The 11,052-nt window shown below is 31.0% G+C and overlaps 1 long non-coding RNA gene across 1 annotated transcript; it reads right to left on the minus strand.

Annotated features, from left to right (window-relative positions):
* Window positions 1–10,254: 10,254 nt before the first annotated feature.
* Window positions 10,255–10,728, minus strand: LOC148768057 (uncharacterized). Its single transcript, XR_016033635.1, has 2 exons — window positions 10,642–10,728; window positions 10,255–10,544 (listed from the first exon to the last, which is right to left on the minus strand). It is a non-coding gene; the product is annotated as an uncharacterized LOC148768057 (long non-coding RNA).
* Between the last annotated feature and the right edge of the window lie 324 nt (window positions 10,729–11,052).

Raw genomic sequence — 11,052 nt, forward strand, 5'->3', positions numbered from 1 at the left:
AGACTGTGAGTTGTATGGAAAGTGGTAAGAATTGATGGAAATCTTAATCCCGTAGAAGGTGAAGCTATGGCTCTACATGCCATCATGCTAGCATCTACAAAATGATGGAACGGAGTTATTTTCGAGGGTGATTCTCTGCAGGTGATTCAGGCACTTCGATCGGGTGGCGGTGACATGTTACCATTCGGTGCAATTATTGATGAATGCATTTATTTAGCAAATGTTTTCTCGAGCTTTTCTTTCTCGTTTGTTAAGCGTTTGGGCAACTCTTTAGCCCATGCTCTTACTCATTTTCAATGTACTTATAGACTAGAAGACCTTACGCTTTCGTCTGATTTGGCCAATATTGCCTAATAAAATTTTCTAATATTTGAAAAAGAAAAGAAGATTTTATGCAAAGGACTTGAATCTCTCATATATATAAAGATGAGGGTCTTGGTGAGATACCCCATGTTCTAAACTTTTATGAGATATGCATTAATCACCATTAATTTTCTAAGATTAAATCTGGACCCTAGGAAAATAACATAGTTTATGTTCTAAAAAATGAAGTATTTTACCAAATTATCCTTCATTTTTTTTTTGTTAAATTATTATAAAATTGATTAACATTGAATTGTCTAATTTAACCCCTACTATATTTTAATTAAATAATTAATTTAAATTCATTGTGACCGAGTTTTATTTGATAAATAATCGAAAAAAATGCATTCATTAGGAATAGAACTCGTGACCTCTTAATACATTTATCACTCTTAACCATCCAAGCACATTAACTTATTATAATATATTTAACCATAATTGTATAAATACTGTTAATTCAAATATTAATTGCAACATTCATTATTTTTAAATGGTATTAAATAAATTATTAACCAATTTAATAAAATAAAGTTTGAAAACTATAAAGAATTGCAGTTCAATAGGCCAAACATCTATCATTAATTATATAATATTAGAAGTATTAATAAACTCCACCATTTAAAAATGTAAAGAATGCTCAATTAAATATAAAAAAATGCATAACTTAATTCAAACTCATTTATGTTATTTAATCGATAGTGTGACAAATCCAAATAAAAAATAAAATAATATATTTATTTATTTAGAAGAAGAAAAAATTATAACTCATTCCAATTAGTAGTTTTCTTAGTTTAAAATAAAATTATATACTACAAATACTATATTGTGAATTTTCTTTTAATATTTAATTTAATCAATTAGTAAGATTTGAATCGATGAAGTACAAATCCTTTCAATTAGTAAACATTATTCAAATATTTGAATCGGTTGCTTAACTATTGACATAACATGTTACATAATTGATTTAACTATTTATAAGTAATGTCTAATATCTTTTTAATTCAATTTTGTCATAAAAAATAATAAATTTAATTCCTAACACATGTAAGAACCTAATCTTAAATCATAATATTTTATCAAAGCGTAATATTTGAACCAATTAAGCTCAAGTCCTTTCAATTCATAAACATTATTCAAATATTTGAATCGATTCATTAGCGCGCTCAACTATTGACAAGAACGTCTTAATCAAATTAACTATTATTAATTAAAGTGTGATACATGTTTAATTCAATTTTATCATAAACAAATAATTCCTAAATTACGCAACAATCAAATCATAAGATTAATTAAAGCGTATGATTTGAATCAATTAAGCGCAAATCCTTTTAATTTGTAAATATTATTCAAAAATTTGAATCGATTAAGTTCAACCACTAACAAGAACGTACTAATCGAGTTAACTATTTATAATTAAAGTCTACTATCCTTTTAATTCAATTTTAACAACAAAATAATAATTTAATTCATAAAATCGTAAGAATTAGATCGTAAATCGTAAGATTTAATCTAACCATGAACCGATTAAATCTTACGATTTTTATGAATTAAATTTTATTATTTTTTATGATAAAATTCAATAAAAAAAGGTTACTAAACTTTAACTATACACAAATTGATTAATACGCTATTGTAAATTATTGAGTTTAACCGATTCAAATATTTGAATATTGTCTACGAATTGAAATGAGTTGAGCTTAATCGATCAAATCTTTGAATGTTGTTTTTGAATTGAAAACACATGAGTTTAATTGATTCAAATATTACGATTTAATTAAATCTTACAATTTACGATTCAATTCAAACTTCAAATTCTTTCGAAATTCATTTTTAGATTACACGAGTTGAACAACATTTCCTTAGATTTTTAAATTATATTATATAAAGATTTGTTAGTATGGGATATTTTTAATATATAATAATAATAATTATATGAGAATTAACAATTTATTTAACATTATTTATATAAGTTTTATAACCATTATAAATTGTAACTTTGTGATATATATCCGTATTGTTAGTTTATTGTCAATTATGTGTTGTGTCTAGGGGTGGAAATCGGACGGATCGGATCGGATATGACCCTTTCGGAAAATTTTCGATTTTTTTCGGAATTAAAATACGGGTTCCGATTCCGATTCCGATTTTTTCGGAATTGAAGATTTGATTCCGATTCCGATTTTTTCAGAAATTTCGGAATATCGGAATTTTTCGGAAATTTTGCAGATATTCTTCCAACATTCAAGAAGTTTTCGATTCAATCTGTAAAATCAAAACAAATATACAAAAAATTGCTAAAATGGTTTTATAATCAAAAGTTTCAGAAATGAAAGCGTAAAAAGTTGTAAACCAAATGTGTAACAAAAAGCAAACAAAGAAAATAAAAGAAATTTGTAGAAAAAAGACCTAGAAACGAGAACAAAATGAGTCAAATATAACCTCTTAATTCACCATCCTTTCTTCCGTGGACTCCACCTTAACCAGCGGGTCTCTGTATTTTAAGAAGAGACGAAGATTGGAGCAAATATTAAAGATTTAATTTTGAGGAAAGGAGTGAAGAAAGAGGGAGAAAGTAAAGAAAGATAGGGAAGACGGCGGCGGATGAAAAAGAAAGTGGGAAAGGAAAAGCAGATTTTAGGGTTTTTTAATAATTTAATTAAAACTAAAAATAAAAGAAAAAGAAAAAGAAAAGGTAAACGTACTGACTCACACCTACCGTTTAATGTATATATAAAATAATTAATAATATTAATAATATTCGGAAATAATCGGAAAAAAATCGGAAAAAATCGGAACTATTTTCGGATCGGAATTCGGAAATTCCGAAAATTTATATGTATTTCCGATTCCGATCCGATTTTTTTTGGAATTTTCGGAAATCGGAATTTCGGAATTCGGAATTGAAAAAATCGTTCCAAAATCGGAATTTTTCGGATCGGATTCGGCGGAAATCGGAATTTTCGTTCCGATTTCCACCCCTAGTTGTGTCTTAATGGTAAGTATTCTTGTATGTTTTCAGATGGTCACAAGTTCGAATTCAGGTTGATGCAATTTTGGATGGGTGGTTTAATGATTTTTACGAATAATGATATAATTTACGTTATAAATTTTAATTCAGCAATAAATATATATTTAAAATTGCATTAAAATAGAGAGGGTAAAATTGACATTTCATTAATAATTTATAATTGCTGATTTTTTAAAATAATAATTATAAAAAGGGTATTTGCGACAATACATAAATGGAGAAAAAATAGGTTTTTTTGGTGGGACACGTATCGCAATTTAAAGGGGGTATCTCATAAAAGTTTAGAACACAGGATCTCACCATAAAAAGACCCTAAAGATGATTACTATTAAATCAATGATTACTATTTGTTTATGTAATTTCCTCAAATCATTGGGCCCGTAATTATTAAATGCATTTCAGCATTTATTAATAAAAAATAATAAATTATCACTCTTATACCCCTCACTTAAAAGTAACGTATGTTTTAGGATTGAAAATAAAAAAAAGATTTGTTATATATTTTCTTATTATATCGTAACAACACCTCCTCATATAATCCCACGATTACCGCCCCCTAATTACAGAGAAACCGTTTCAACGTAATCTGTATTCTTTCCATACATTTACTACCGATCTGATTGCACGAACAGGAAGTTCGTCTCAACAAAATACAAAGTGGTTTTTGTGCTTTTACGCAAACTGTGTAAATGTACAATAGTCATGGTTTTATATGTGTTCGAAATTATGTTAATATGAATGCACCTGCCTTTACTCCCCCATTGTTATGTGGTAGTTAGCATATAGTCCATCGAACCTTTCAAATTACAGAGTGGTTTTGATACAATGCCGGATTTCAAAGTTACTTTTAAGTTAGGGGTATAATTGTTCATTTACACAACAAAATACAGTGGTTTTCAACAAAATACAGAGTGGTTTTCGTCTCAACAAAATATAGAGTCTAATTGAGCATGAAGTTCGTCTCAACAAAATACGAAGTGGTTTTCGTGTTTTTATACAAACTGTGTAAGTGCATAATAGTCATCATCGAACTCCGTTTCTTCCTCGTCTTCTTTGTCCTCCTTCAGATCCTCGTTGTCTTCTTCTTCTGCCATGCAAATAGCTCCGTCACTTTCTCGAAATCCTTCATTTCTTTCGCGCCATCAATCATTATCCAACACTCCTCATCTGTATCCTCATTAAGGTGCGAGTAGGAGCTCCGTCGATCTAAGGAATGCGTCTTCATCACAAAGATCCAACGGTGGTTATCTAATTTTGCCTCACTCGTTTGGCCACCCTTCTTTGTCACCTCTGAATTCAAGATACATGTCACCGTATATACCAAGCCAGGCAAATGCTTCTTCGAGTTACCTTGGATCTTCTTCGATCTGTCAGGAGAATACTCTTTATTACAACGAGTCAAATGCTAGCTTTTCACCGTTTGCATCTGCACAATCACTTCCTAATTGTTAACGGCTGTTCACGAAATGTTGTTGTTGTTCACAGGGGGAAAAAGGTCAATTGACAGCCAAACTTGTACATTGTATCATATAAGGTTTTTTCTTGCACAGATTCTCATTTTTGTGATTCGTGTTGCGTTTTTTATTTTATTTTTGTTGGATCTTCTTTCGTTGCGTATACGTTAAATATTTAAGAAACATAGTCATATATTACTACTATTTGATAAGTTATGGTCATCGTTCCTTGGTAAGTTATGGTCATCGTTCCTCAGCAGAATTAACAAGAAGAATCAAGAGTCTATAAGGATAGTGATGAACAATAGATGGGGAAGTAGCAAAGATTCCTCGTAAAAAGTAATAATAAATACCGGTACTTTGTACAGAAACGAACTTGATGTTCATCTAAGTTCCGATAATTTAGCAATTAACAACAAGAATCTATCTAAACTTGTCTGAATTACAGAACAAAGCGAAATAATTATGCGCAAAATTGAAACGATGCGTGTCACACAATCAATCCTCCTTATCAGTCCTTACATCATCGGACTGGTGTCGAGTGCCAACAGTCAGAGGTTGCCCTTTAGTCATAAACAAGATCATAGCCATTACCACCACCACGAAAATTAAGATGAGAGCAATTCTAACACCGAATTGCGAGTTTATGAATCCGACTAAGGTTGGACCTTATATTTGTTTTTGTATTACACTTCCTTCTCTGTAGCCTTCAAGAAATCTCGACACTTGGATGCCCATGTCGTTTTCTTCTATGATTTCTGAACCAATAACCTGTTCAACCATAAAAACCGACACACGCGACCTTTGAATTTTGGGGAGTTAACATCACGGAATTGACGCATCCATGACTTTTCTTGTCAGACGGTTTGTCCCAATTTCTTGATATCATCCATGTAAATGTGTTTAAATATCGTTGGTTAGTTATTGATTAACAACCACATCTCATTGTATAAACAACTGAATATATATTGTAATATATATTCATACACCCCAACACTAATTAACATTAATACAAACACCAAAACAATACACTGATGAAAACTGTTTAATAACCAATATAAAGCATAAGATTAAGTTGTTTTGGATAACACAATTAAATAAAAATAAAAATTAGCATTCTTGCACAATTCAAAACAACATAATTCAAAACACATACAATTGTTTTAAATTCTGAAGAAAAAACAAATCACACAACATTTGTATCAAATGCACATAATTTATAACCACATTATTGAATTACTCAAAATTCAAAATCACATAATTCAAAACGGGCCACTTTTTTTTTTACAATATTTCGGATTTTTTTTTTTTTGAGAATTGGGGTGATTTTGTAATTAATTACAGAAATGGGATAAAGCGTCATTTAAAATGACGCGCTTTGCGGACCGTTGGATTGAGCTACGATCAACGGCCAGATCTCCAATTTTGTCCTCGTTATCTGACGGTCACGGATTAAAGAGAAGATCCGACGGTCCTTAAAACGCGTCGTTTTGAACGACGCGCTTTGACCTGTCAGGGTTGAACGCGTGAGTTTAAATAACGCGTTTTAAGGACCGTCTGATCTTTCTCGATCCAACGGCCGTGATTTCGGCCGAATATATATATATACTCACACGGTAAGGGCATCTGTAGTGCCACTCCCAATTTACTATTTTTGTCAGAATTTTAAAATATTGGGAGTGTTTGATAATTTTATCATCTCTAGTGCTTTCCTCTAGCCTCCCTAAAAGTGCCATGTGGCATGGGACTCCCAATTGAAGTGCCCACAGTTAATCCATGTTTGGGGAGTGTATGTGGAGCCCTTTTGATTATTTTAATGTATTTTTGAAATGCGTGCCACACTATCTGACTTTAATTATTTATTTTTTCTTTTTCTTTTTTTCCTTTATGAGAAGTAATAATTAATTCTAATAATTATTTAATTATTTTATAATTTTTAGAAATTACAAATTTAAATTTCATTGATTTTAATATTAATAGTAAAATAAATTTTATATTTAAATTCATTAATATGGTAAAAAAACTTATATTTTAATTTTAATAACTCAATTTCACTATAATAATACAAGAAATATTTATTTTACAATTAAATTTTAATTTCGTAAATACGTTAATTTTAATTTATTTGATTGTTCCACATATGTCTCTCACATTCATCACTTTTATTAAATCACAACTTGTTCTAACAAGCTTGTTCAATTTACTGCAATCTATTATGGCGAAGTTATTAATTTATTGGTATTAATTTATCGAGATTCTACTGCAAGTGCAACTTTCATTATTGGGTTAATAGTAATTTTTTTTTTTTTTTTGATAAGTGGGTTAATAGTAATTTGTCACATGTACTTTGCCTCTTTTGGCACACCAACCGGCTTTTTTGAATTCAGCTTAGGCCAGTAAAAAAATGCGAGAGAAAGAAAATGAAGTCTGAAAGAAAGAAAAATGGGGGCAACAATGGTTGACTAGACTAGAGTCATGCTTGTTGAAAATTGAAAGGAGAAAATGGTGGGTTAATCATGTTTAACTGAAAGTACAATTTTGCCCTTCAATTGGCACGTGATAATCACATGGTTGATTTTCCGGACAAAATATCGACAATTAAGTTAATTGGGCAAATGGCAAAAAGGCCCATCACATGGCACTTAAATGCATTTTGGTAAAAAAAAAAACAGTTTCTCAATTAAGCCCATCCCCGTGTCTTTAGTCTAAAATACCCTCAATAATATAATTCTTATCAATTATGCCCATTATGCTCTAACTTCCTTAATATTACACATTGACCCCGGATTTAAACAAATATATCACATTAACCCTCAAAATTTTTGTTTTTTTCGAGAAAATAATTTTTTTTCTGAAATATTTTTTTTCTGGCCAGATTCCGGCGTTGACTTTTTTTTTTTTCCAGAAATTTTTTTTCCGGCCGGTCAACCACCGTTGACCGCCGGTCTCCGGCGTTGACTTTTTTTTTTTTTTTGAATCGTTTTTCTTAGAAAAAAAATATTTTAACTAATTTACTGTCTTGACTACTAAATTACTGTCTCAGACAGTAATATTACTGTTTGGGACAGTAATATTAGGAATATTATTTTTCCGAACAGTAATATTATTAATATTATTGTCTAAGACAGTTAAATTACTGTTGGAGACAGTAATTTAAAATCCAAGGCAGTAATATTAATTAAAATAATTTTTTTTAAGGAAAAAAGTTAAAAAAAAAAAAAAAAAAAAGGTCAATTAACAGTTAAATTATTGTCTCCGACAGTTAAATAATTGCCGGAGACAGTAATTTATCAACGAATACTGTAATATTAATTAAAAATAACTTTTTTAAGAATAAAAAAGTCAATTAACAGTTAAATTACTGTCTCCGACAGTTAAATAACTGCTGGAGACAATAATTTAGCAACGAATACAGTAATATTAATTAAAAAAAGTTTGGAAAAAAAAAGAGTAAATTAAGAGTTAAATTACTGTCTTCAACAGTTAAATAACTGCCGGAGACAGTAATTTAGCAGCCAAGACAGTAATATTAATTAAAATATTTTTTTTAAGAAAAAACAAAATTATAAAAAAAAAAAAAAAAAAGTCAACGCCGGTCAACGGCGGCGACCGGCGGTCTCCGGTGGTGGCGGGTCAAAGTTGGGGTCAAAATTGAAATTAGGGTTAAAATTGGTTAATTGATGAAATTGGGCTAAATTGGGGTGTAAATCATGAAATTGGAGTTAAACTGAGTTTCAATGAATTGGGGTAATTTTGGTATATATAAAAGGATTTTGCAAATAAGTTTAAATGGGGTGGATTTATTTGGAAGACAAAAAAGTTGGATGTCCCTCTTTTAATTAAGTGCCCTTGTTATGGGCATATTTGCCATTACCCCAAGTTAATTAATTAAGCTCAGGAAAATTATTCATAAATTCCCTAAATTGACGCACACCGGATCATGGTTTTGGGGGGAAAGTGCAACAAGAACAATACTTGAAAGCGTGTCACGGTCACCTTTCTTTTTCTTTTATTTTCTTTTCTTTTTTCTTTTTTTTTTTTTCAGTTTTTAGGGGGAAAAGTGCAAATTTGGTTATATTGGGGTGAAATGCATTTTGTCCCAAAATTAAATATGTTTCAATTTTGTGTTCGATAATATTATTAAGGAGTAAGTACAGTTAACTCCTCGGGACTATAAGGTCCGACCAATAATACTCCCTCAGTTTCAAATAGGGACAGTCTGTACTTCTCCGTTAACGTTCCGTCTCCAAATGGTGAGGTGGAGGTTTGACTTTTCTTTTATTACCCTAATTCAATTATAAAACATCCAAATTAAAACCATAATTCAGTTTTGCTACCGATGATCTTGAGACGTTGTTAGGAACGATGACTTCTTGCTCAATTTCCGATTTGGGTGATTATTTAATTATTAGCTCGATTTATCGGTGAGAAATTTAGATCAATCTCATATGTAAAGTAATTTCAAGAACTTAACATCGTTTTTAAATATATCACTGTTTTTTGGATTTGGGTATAGAGACGGACATTTATACGTATCACTCGAATTACACACTCATGTACATTTCCATTGTATGATTTACGGTTCCATTTATACGATCATCGGTTCAAATATGTTAAAATCTTACGATTTTACTATTCAATTAGTGACGATTGGCTTGACCTTTGCTTATGTCCGCCCCTGCCAAGAGAGAAAAAAGCTGTATAAGGTGAAGGATTAATCAACTTAATTGCAAATCATCAGCCTTTTCGATTAAGAGGTGCGTTTTATATAAAGGCGTAAAAATCAAAGAGAAAACTCTACTTGGTTACTATCAATAAATTAAAATCCACGACTTTTTCATTATTAAATCGACATTGATATATATCTCTCTCTAAAACAATAGTGTTGCCTCTATATTTTACATCAAGAAGTGTCTTGATTGAGAATCCTTGTCTTTTTACATACTTTTTCTTGTTCCTATTACCTTCTTCATAAACGGGGGCGCCGGATGGTTCCCCTTGCAATCCTGCACGACACACGTGATTCCTTCAAGACCATTTTTTTATCGAACAACCATTTTTCTTCTTCTTAGCTTTTCCGTATTCGCATTATTTCGTTGATGTCCAACTGTCCACCATTGTTTCGGGGAAATTTAATGTCCAGATTGGTTACGATTGAAATTTCAATAATTTTCAGATTTACCGCCTCAACAAAGATCTAAAAAGCTTCTCTTTTTCCTGAAAGCCACAAAAAACTTTGTTAATTGCCAAAAACATTAGAATAAGAAACCTTTCTTAATTCAAGACAAAATATGTAATACTATAAAGGGTAAAAAAGACAAGACTTACTTTTATTCTTTAATTATGATATATGTTGGGTGATTAATTGGGAATCAATGAAATAATCTGATTTAGGAAAAAGATAAGAGGAAGAGAAATGGTTATTGATTAAAAACTTAGACCCCGAAGGATTCACGAGTGTCGTCCAGGCATGCAAGGGGGACCATCCACCGCCCCCATTTATGGAAAAGCGAATAGGATCAAGAAACAGTATTTAAAAAGACAAGAATCCTCAGTCAAGAGACTTCTTGATGAAAAAAGTTGAGACAAGACTATTATTTCTCGAGGATCTTATAAAAGATATCAACGATCAAGGTAATCATTGGACAAACATATTTTTGGAATCGATCATCCTGAGAATCTTCGATTGCTTGTTTCCCCTGCACAAAGAAAATAATTCAAACATTTTAAATAAAAACAACCCTTCTAGTGAAATTTGAAGATTGTAATGTACAAAGTATAAGAGGTGCTAATTACCTCATTTACCCTCAGAAGTTCTTCTAAAGAACTTGAAACAAACATTTCTTTGTAGAAGAAAGAAGTTGAAGGAAAGCAATGGATACTACAATGGGGAAATTAAGAGTTTCTTTTATAGATGAATGAAAGAGAGTCGTGACGTAGATTTGCGCAAAATGGACGACATGTGGCATCCCCCTAAATACATGGCACGGTGTGATTGGATCATTTTGAAACGAGTTTATCTCATGATTAGGCGTCTTGCTAGCATATGGATGACGCGAAATGAACGAATCCCCTGTGTACGCGTGGCAATCATTGATTGACTTTTTTTGAAAAGGAATCTCATGAATATGGTAATCCAATCGAGACGGATGATTTTGGTATCACAGATAATTAAAAGATAATCCGGCCTTCCATTCTCTTGTCGTA

Source organism: Erythranthe guttata, chromosome 9, assembly GCF_056151865.1.
Source record: "Erythranthe guttata isolate IM_541 chromosome 9, IM_541, whole genome shotgun sequence".
NCBI classification, from domain to species: Eukaryota; Viridiplantae; Streptophyta; class Magnoliopsida; order Lamiales; family Phrymaceae; genus Erythranthe; species Erythranthe guttata.